The sequence below is a fragment of the Theropithecus gelada genome, chromosome 17 (genome assembly GCF_003255815.1).
Source record: "Theropithecus gelada isolate Dixy chromosome 17, Tgel_1.0, whole genome shotgun sequence".
NCBI classification, from domain to species: Eukaryota; Metazoa; Chordata; class Mammalia; order Primates; family Cercopithecidae; genus Theropithecus; species Theropithecus gelada.
In genome coordinates this window covers 61,578,426-61,588,550 of record NC_037685.1, presented here as the reverse complement: position 1 = coordinate 61,588,550, position 10,125 = coordinate 61,578,426, and positions in this window count along the sequence as shown.

The following is a 10,125-nucleotide window of genomic DNA, read 5'->3' as shown; positions in this document are numbered from 1 at the left end:
CTGGAAACCTTTCCCTGGGGAAATGTGCTGAGCATTGATTATCTGCATCCATCATAGCCACACGGCACATTATTCCATTTGTTGGGAGACCTTACTTTACTGGTTGGAAACCAAGTTTCCAGAGTAGAAAGCATGGTCTTAGTCTCTCCCCAACTCATGGTTCTTCAGAGATCTCCCAACACTTCTGCCGCCTCTTCTGCACGTTGGTGCAAATAAATGGCACCAATCTGAATGTTCTTTGCCTCAGACCAAATGGGGCCAGGAGCTTAGAAGCAAGAAGCTGAGGCATCAGCAAAGTACTCCCAGGACAGGGCTTCCTTTGGCTGTGATCATTACGTGATTCCCTGATGGGCTCCTGTGTTCATCCATGGTGTCTGTAACTCACTGACTGAAATCTTTGCCCTCTGTGGTACAGATGGGATCCATCTGCTGCCAGTAATGATGTGTGACCTCCTGGTGAAGGTAGGGGAAGAAAAGAAGTTAAAGAGATCTTTAATATTTTTGAGAATTCATTACAGGGTTTCAAGAGTGTCAAAAAGAGACATGGGTGATGAGGAAAGGAAAAAACTACTCGCTTCTTTTTTTTTTTTTTTTTTTTTTTTTGGAGACAGAGTCTTGCTCTGTCACCCAGGCTGGAGTGCAATGTCATGATCTCGGCTCACTGCAACCTCCACCTCCTGGGTTCAAGCGATTCTCCTGCCTCAGCCTCCCAAGTTGCTGGGACTACAGGTGCGCACCAACACGCCCAACTAATTTTTGTATTTTTAGTAGAGACGGAGTTTCTCCCTGTTGGCCAGGCTGGTCTCGAACTCCTGACCTCAGGTGATCCACCTGCCTTGGCCTCCCAAAGTGCTGGGATTACAGGCACGAGCCACTGCACCTGGCCACAACTACCCGCTTTTAACAGAAGTTCAGAGCTTCCCATGGGTGGAATCACATGTGGAAGGGATTCGATGAAAGTTCAGGGTGGAACACGCCCTGGGGCAGCGCACAATCAGAGTCACAATTCAAGGCCCTTTTCAGCTCATCACCTTATTTCTTGCCTTAAGATTTCCCAAGTGAGGCCTGGCACCGTGGCTCACGTCTGTAATCCCAACATTTTAGGAGGCTGAGGTGGGCAGATTGCTTGAGCCCAGAATTCCAGACCAGCCTGGGCAACATGGTGAAACCCCATCTCTGCAAAAAAAACCACAAAAATCAGCTAGGCGTGGTGGCACGAGGCTGTAGTCCCAGCTACCTGAAAGGGTGAGGTGGGAGGATCACTTGAGCCTGGCAAGTTGAGGCTGCAGTGAGCCATGAGCATGTCACTGCACTCCAGACTGGGTGACAGAGTGGGACCCTGTCTGGAAAAAAAAGAAAAAAGAAAAGATTTCCCAAGTGAGGGCCCAGTTCTTCTCCAGCACTTCTCAAGGCACCACCCACCAGCCAAGGGCACCCTCTCCCTCCCTCATCACTGAGTGCTCCCGGTCAGCCAGGAGGAGGGGTGTGAAGACCTCAGAAGGTTGATGCCTGCACTGCCTCCTTCGCAGGCTCACAGAGAAAGCCCCTGATCTTCAGACTGGGGAAGCATCTTTCATTCCCAGTATCCACAGAGACTAGCAGAATGTACTGTACAGAGAGGGTAAGATACTTGTAGAATATTCCTTGAAGAAATGAATGGAGAAACATTGACAGGGTATGGTTCTAATATGCTCGCAATGACCTCTTCCACCAAGTTTGAAGATATTATTTCCGTTTCCTCTCAGTCCCAGTGGTCCTGAGGCCCAGGTTGTAGCCACGGTTCTCTCACCCACCTGAAAGCAGACTCATCAACTTCCCTGGATCCCAGCCACGGATTTTCCCTGAAACCAACTCTTCCTGTCTTGGGAAGCCGGATCTGGTCAGTGCCTGACCGTTTCCTGGGAGAGGCTCTGGTAAGGCCAGCCTCGGCCTTTCCTTCATCTACTTCTGCTCTAAAAGTTCCTCATTCTTTTTTCTCTTTAGACATTACATTATTTTTCCTGCTAAGTGTTACGGTAACACATAGTAATCATAGAAAATTTGCAAAATAAAAGAAAGTATAAAGAAACAAACCAACAAAACCCCTTCATTATTTCTAAAGGGCCTGCGTTTCTAGTCCTTGCTCCATTCCGGTCCTCTCCTTTCTTCTCCTCCTGCAAACTTCCTGCTCGTAATCCTCTTTGTGGGAGGATTCTCACATTAGCATTTCTGGTCTCTTTATCTTTGGAGCCAAATATTAGCATAATAATTAGCATATTATAACCCAATTACTTTTCAGTTACAAACAACCCCAACCAGATCGAGATTATTCTTAATTTGCATAGTTTTGGCAAGGGGGTGAGAGATGCAATGGGAAACTGTGTTGTTCTCAAGTAAACGCAACAAAGATTTGCTTTGGAGATGAATGTGGCTTGGAAACAAATAAAAAGATAAGACATAATGGGAGGATATAGAGGCTTCTGCCATGGGTGAGTGCTGTTCTGCCCAGAGAAGCGTGGAATAAATGATTTCTCACCCTCCCTTCCAGCCTCTTATAATGTCACATGGTTTCAGGAAAATAACACGGCTTATTGAGAGAGTTCTTTCATAGGAGAAGGGGCCAGCTGCCAGTTCCCTTTAGGTCTTCATGAAGTTCACCCAGGATCCCTGCCAAGGTCAAGAGGAGACGCCGAAGGACTTCAGGAGACTCTCCATCCCCATCCTCCCAGGACAATGCATCTAAATACCTACATAGGTGGGCATCAGTGAGCTAACACATGCTTGGTCAGTGTAACAGAATAACTAAATTGCCACTATTCCAGAATAGGCTTGCTGTCTAATTACCACAAGATCCCAAGAATCTATTGCAGATCTACCATATGGATAGAGCTGTACTAGGCAGATACAGCCTAGTTAATGAATGCTTCTTAGGATCAGTAGGAAAACGAGACCAAGAGAACTCTTATTGAGGGATCTGAATCTAGATATAAACAGCAGGATCACTACATTTTCTCAGAGAGGGCAAAATGGACTTTCTAGTGTTATGCAAATGTTGGATATCTACAAGCTTTCACCCCCAGACTCCACAAAGTACGAGTGAGCACTATAGATTTCACTAAACACTATGTTAGGGAGGTAGAGAGGAAGTGATAGAGCACAACACATGGCATTTCACTGCAAAATATCTTATTAGGTATCTCTTTCCTAGTTTTTGTTCTCAGCATTAAACATTTCCTCTTTAAATTGTTCATTTATTCAACAACCTTTCATTGGTTTCACCCTCTGGTCCTGCACTGTACTGAGAGCTTCTGAGGTTGTGGGGAGCCAAGCACATGCCTGGGTGGGTACAACACCAATGACCAAGGAGCTGGCCAGGCTGGTGGAGGTGAGGAGATACCGACCAGGGAGAAAGAAGTCAGGACGCGGGCAAAGGCAGAGATACCTCACTGGCTGTGGCTGTGCAGTGTCATGCCAGAAGTGACAAAAGATGAGACGTTGCCTGCAACTGTGAGGGAGCTTTGCCTTCATCTCTAGGCACTTGGAAGGCCGTCAAAGGACTTACTTGCTGGTCTGGTTTCCATCTTTACTTTTGTCTGCCCTGGCCTCCATGTGTTCGGGAAATGTATGAGTGATATCTTCTAGCCAAAAACCTGTCACATATTTGAAAACAATAATGTTGCGTTATTTGAGTTTTCCTCTTTAGCTTCAGTAGTCCTGATTCTTTAGCCTTTCCTCATGGGGCCTCTTTTCCATCAGGCATTCTGCCCTTTTGTTTGTGTCATTCTCTGGATGGTCTCAAGTCTTCCCGTGTACTTTGAAAAGTGCAATAATCCAAATGGCCTGTGGCTTCCTGTAAGAGAGAAGCATAAGAAAATGACTTCTAGCTTCCCATACAATATTCTCTTTAATGTGCTGTAGAATTATAATTTGTGCTCCAGAATGACATAATACGGTTGGCATATTTTCCAGCTTGGGGTGTGTTACAATTTCTAACCATTCCCCCTATTTTTACCAGCTGGTCTCTAGACAGCTTATAGGAATCCACATCTATTGATCTTAGTGTGCCAGTTAGCATTACTGTCCAGGGGCCATTTTGTTTTAATCATCTTAGTTTATATTTTACTGTAAATCTCCCATAAATTCTGGATTCCTTCCCTTCTACCCACAAAAAATTCTGGTTCTAGAAAATAAGGTGCAGGGTGTCTTATGAACATGGCTTAAACAATGCATTGTCTACAAGTCTTAGAAGTAGCTAAAAGGCAAGCTCTGTGGATTATTTACAGGTGAGTTATCAGTGTCAAATCTAATTTCTGATTATTATGCAATTCCCTGTTTTAGGCACTCATCACTTTTCATTTCTTAAGGACTGTCTCGGTTCTTGGGCCTTCACTAGATTGTTGCTGTGAGGATTTGCGGAGTTATTTTGAAACCTATCAGCGATGCGTGACCTTCTGGCATCCTGATTCAGAATTTTCCATAATCTCCACTACTACAATTGTTAAATTGTTACCTGTGTAAAGCCTTCTCCTTTTTATAATTGAGTAAAATTAATTTCCTTTCTTCCTGGTGTAAATGTAGTTGATCTCATTTACCCTTTGTTAGGAAATGGTAATGTGTTGATTAAATTAAGGGTTTTACATGGATTTGGAATAGTTTTATGTGGGGAGGAGCTGCCGGGAGATTTTCTCAGAGGCTGATAAATAGCTAAAGAGAAATAGAGAGTGAACACTGACATGAAGACAGAAATACAAAGCTTTTTAGAATGTGCAAGCAACCGTTAGCTTAAGGACATCAGTTACATATGAATTTTAGCTTTGGATTAAGAGTTTTCCATTGTAAAGTTCAAATGCTGAGGACCTCTGGGAATGATGCCACCATTTTTCTTCTGTTTAATCCTAACTAGAAAAAGGTAAGGGAGGAAATAGTGCACAGGGTTTTTTTTCTTCCCATTAAAACAAAAATTGGTGTAAAAAGGAGTAAAGTTATGGAGAAAGCTCAAATCATTATACTTAGAAAGATTTCATTCATTAGAGAGAATACATTTAATAGAACAGTAACTTTTCTTTCCTTTCTTTTCTTTTGTGTGTGTTTGTGTGTGTGTGTTTATGTGTGTGTGTGTGAGACAGAGTTTTGCTCTTGTAGCCCAGGCTGGAGTGCAATGGCACGATCTCAGCTCACTGCAACCTCCACCTCCTGGGTTCAAGTGATTCTCCAGCCTCAGCCTCTCAAGTGGCTGGGATTACAGGTGCCCACCACCACGCCCAGCTAATTTTTGTATTTTTAGTATAGACAGGACTTCACCATGTTGGCCAAGCTGGTCTCAAACTCCTGACTTCAGGTGATCTGCCCACCTTGGCCTCCCAAAGTGCTGGGATTACAGGCGTGAGCCACCGCACCTGGCCAGAACAGTAACTTTTCAATGAGCTTTCCCAACTGTCTCTCTGGTGAGAACCTGTAGGGGATCCAGGGCAAGTCCTGCCACCCCCATCGTATAGTGGGGGATGAGCTTGGAGTTCCAAAGTAAGGTAGAGGCTGAGCTAGAGGTGAGCCTGTGCACATCTTACGTCAGCACCACCTTCACCCAGCGCCATCACCAAAGATCACATCAGTAGGATTCAGGATGGAGACCAAAAGAACCAAGAGAAGGCAGTGAAGTCATTGCATAATGCTCATTAGTGAGGGTAACCACTGTTTCAAGGCTATCTCTGTCCTAGTCAAGGCGCTGGTGACACACTGAATAACACAGTGGACGCAGCCTGACATATCCCACTGTGAGTGCCACCGTGAATGAAGGCTAAGCTGAGAGATCTGAAAGGTGCAGTAAAGGAAGAGGGAGAAACTGGCAAGACAAAGGGGAATTCAATGGAGACGTGTAAGTGGCTCTTCAAATTTCATACACCTGACTGACTTAATGGCTAAAAACTCGATTGCTGTGCTTATTCATTTAGTCACTGATTTTTTAAAACAAAAGTATATTGAGCACCAGCTGCATGGCAGGTACCGTAGCTAGAGGCAAGAGATGCAGGGGGCATGGACATGGGCCCTGGCTGGAGCATCTTGGAAGGACAGTGGAGGCAACAACCATGTGGGTTGGGGCTAAGGTCTTGCCTGGTGGCATCTGAGCTCTCCCCAGCCTCCAAGTCTTCTCTCAAAGCCACAGCTTCATCCTTCTGCCCTTACCCCTTGCTGATTTGCCTGATACCCTCTCAAAACTCCCATTGCACTATGTCCTGTGTTACATGCTCCTCTGCTATTTAGTTTTTAGTGGATTTCTCTCTTCTAGAGCATTCTTCAACACCTCCAAAGGGCGGAGACAATGTCTTTTCCTGCACACGAGGCCTCCTCCATGGTGGGGAGTTTGTGTGTATTTTCATTTTTTGCCAACTCATCATCACAGGTCGATCGCCCTCGTATTCACGTGTCCCTTACAATTTTAGCAGATCCTCGTATCCCTAAGGATGGATCCTTTCCTTACAGAGGCTTTGCATACCGCATTTCCCTAACAACTCTAAAAACGCAGGGTGCTTCTAGGAGTTTTGGTCTTCCCTTTATGGGGCTTGGGCAAGATCATAAACCAGACCTAAGGGTGCCCGCCTCTGTCAGGTGAAGAGGACACGGCAAAGCCACCTAAAATTGTCTCCTCTACTCGTTTTTCACATTATCTGAACCTCCACTATCATATTTACTCTTGTCACAGTCACTGTGTGAGAACTATAATTTTTTTTTAAAGTGGAAATGAGAAGATGAAAACGGAAAAGGAAAGCATCAGAATGCCAACCTTTGAGCCAAGAACTTTATTCAATTTTTTCCATGTCATATGGAATTGCATGTAGTTTCAGGTTTTCTTTTAAAAGCCTTTGGGCTCTTGAGTCAGGCTTGAATCCTAGATATGAATCCCACCTCTGCTCATTACTAGGTGGGTGATTTGGGACAAGTGGCTGAACCTCTCTGTGCCTCAGTTTTCTCATCTGTAAAATGAGATTAACAGCAGCACCTACCTCAGAAGGTTGCTGTAGGATTAAATGAGTTAATACAGTAAAGTGCCTGGCACATAGTGAGCGCTCAAAAAAATGCTGGCTGTTATGAGGAAAGCAGGATATCTGGGCAGGATTGACAAAGGAGGATGGCCGCACAACCACACAGATTTCTGTCAGTTGTCTACATAGTAACTGTTGCTTCCAAGCAGCTCTCTGGCCAAGCCTTGCCCTGGGTACCCGTGCACTAAGGACATGAGGAAGCCCAGTGGAAAGGGCATGCCAAGGGAGCGCTGAGGTCTAGGCCTGGCCAAGCATCCATAAGGGGCCCTCCAATAGCAGGTGGGAGGGCGAGATCAGGGCGAAGAGGGCCTGTGAGGAAGAGGGGATCATTATAGAGAGAACCAAGGGGAGTACAGAGTCGACTCAGCCCACTTAGCACCTTTGCACCCGCTGGCCCTGATGACCAGCCACAATCATTCCATTTTGGGGCTTTTGGAGAGGTGGGGAGGTCCTGGACCCAGCCAGGATGAGACTGGGGAGTGTTCTGCAGCTGAGTTTGGCTGTGGAATTAAAGCCCTGGTGTCTAGTGCCGAGAAGAAAAGAGAAAACAAGCGCTGGAACCCAACTGGCAGATGTGCTTGTTGTGCTGAGAGAAATTCACAGAGCCTCGGGGTGCCATCTGGCTGAGAGCTGACTGTTTGGATGATGCAGTTCTCACTTAAGGAGGTGAAGCATCGAACTCCCTGGCCCTGCCCACCTGCCTTTGCGTCTGGGTAGCTGTAGGTAAGGACACTCGGCAGCCCCAACGTAATGCCACATCCCAGTGCGCTCAGGAGGAAGCCTCCAATCTTTGTTCTCTGCCTAAGGAAAGAAAAACAGCTAAAACAAAGCATTCTAGGACTGACCTTTGGTACAATGCTGGAAATATGAAAGAAGTATAAATGTAACATTTTAAATTTCTGAAATGAGGAATAATTATTAATTTCATATATGCAAAGTAAGCCCAGTGGGCAGGCCTACCAGAGCAGTGGTCTCCAAATTTTGGGGTATTAGGTACCGGTTTCATGGAAGACAATTTTTCCACAGATGGAGAGCAGGGGGGGTGATTTCAGAATGAAACTGTTTTGCCTCATCCTCAGGCATTAGATTCTCATAAGAAGAACCCAACCTAGAGCCCTCACTTGTACAGTTCACAACAGGGTTCATGCTTGTGTGAGACTCTAATGCCACCGGCTGATCTGACAGGAGGCAGAGCTCATGTGGTAATGCTCACTTGCCCACTGCTCACCTCCTGCTGTGTGGCCCGGTTCCTAACAGGCCACAGACTGGGACTGGGACCCATCCGAGGCTGTGGACCCCTGTGTTGAGACTCTCAGAAGCACTCTCCATCTCCAGATAATATTCTGTCCCTCCAATGTGAAGGAGACACAGAGCTTCCCTGATGGAGCCTGGCAGGTCTGTCTGTCTTCATACACACCCATCGTACAGAGAAGTATTCTGGACCCAGGCTATATCATGATCACTGTCAATTTTCAGAACATCTTCTGGGCTGGTGAACTGTGGTTAGATAATAAAGAGTTGCCGGTGAAATGCCTCAGGGTGTGGTTAGAAAAAAGAAAGAAAGAAAAACAAGTGGCAATATAGGGTGTGGGGGGAGGTGTGGGGAGGCTGGGTAAGTTTTCAACTCAAGAGGGAGAAAGGGAGAGGAGAAGAAATAAAAACTCGATAGCTCATCTAGAGTGAGCCAGATTGGATTCCAAATGCTAACACTTAATGCACTAAAAACTGTATAATTCAAACATCTCGCAACACAGAAGACGGGTACCACGTGCGTAGCAAAACATAACTGAGCTGAGGTGCATCCCTGTCCTTAAACGAGGTTTATAAGCGAATAGTGGTGATGAAGGTGAGGATCTGAATACTCCAGAAAAGGAAAAAGATCAGAGGAGAGATGAAACGAGATTGGCAAATTGTTGATGATTGTTGAAACTGAGCAATGAGTGTTGGGAGGCGGGGATCATTACCTGACTCTTCTATCCAGGAGGCTGTTAGTGGACCAGGAAGTCAGGACAAGATCTGAGGTGAAGAGCTGGTGAGGAGTGAGACCGCCGCCAAGGTCCTCCTTGTTCCCCTGAGGAGCCGAGCTCTTTCTCTTCCTTCCTTTTAGACAGGTTCATTAAAGCTGGCCCACTCCACGTGACCTAGAAGAACTCAACCCTGAAAGGTTTGCTCCATGGCCCAGAAGGACAGCCTCGGATATCACAAGTGCAGGATTGGAGAAGGCATAGTTGGCATGGAAGGTGTATTGATTTTTTTACAAATCAGAGCTTCATGCTTGCTGCCGAGAACATTTCACCGGGCCAGGAAGCTGCTGCAGGGTTTCCAAGTCCTCTCCTCCACACCTGGACCTTAACTTAGAGAGCGCTCTCGGCCCCTCCTCCCACCCCCCTGCACCCGCCCAGGTGGGCCCCACGGCTCTCCACATCCACACCCACCTGGGCGTTGCTCTCCACCGAGGAGGCTCTCCCTGCTTTGCTGTGCTTTTTTCAACCTTCCTGCAGCTTCCCTGTTGTGGGAGGCTGAGACAGTGGAAACTGACCAGCTTCCCCAAACAGGCAGCTCCGAGAAGGCATCTGCTCCGCGTCTGCTCCTGCTGAGCCGAGGTCCAGCCCAAAGGCTCAAATTAGAGCTTGTTAGCCAATTGCTGAAAAACTGCAGGGGGACTCATTTGTAAGCACACTAATGGGACATCCCAGGATGGAAAGCCTGGTATTATTTTTAGCATTTCAGAGCTGACACCCCAAACACCTCTATAACCACCCGCCAGTCTGAAGAGGGAACAAGCAGAGCTCAGGGTGTGGCGCCCTGCGCGGGTGGTAAGTGGAAGGAAGCGGCGCATGGGGAGGGTGCCTTGGGGACCAGCGGAGCGCAGCAAGGGGAGGATGCTCAGCTCTCACGCCTGCTCTGTCTTGGACATAATGAAAAACAGCTCTGACACAAGGAGTGTATCAGAACACCACAGCACCCTCTGGGACTGTGTGGGAAAACAAAAAACAAAAACAAGGGAGACTCCTACCCTTTTACCTCGAATGGTCCCTCTTAATGCCAGGCCCTTGAGCGTCTTGCTCTGCCACTGCATGGGGCAGGTGCAATGTGCTCTGTGATCTGT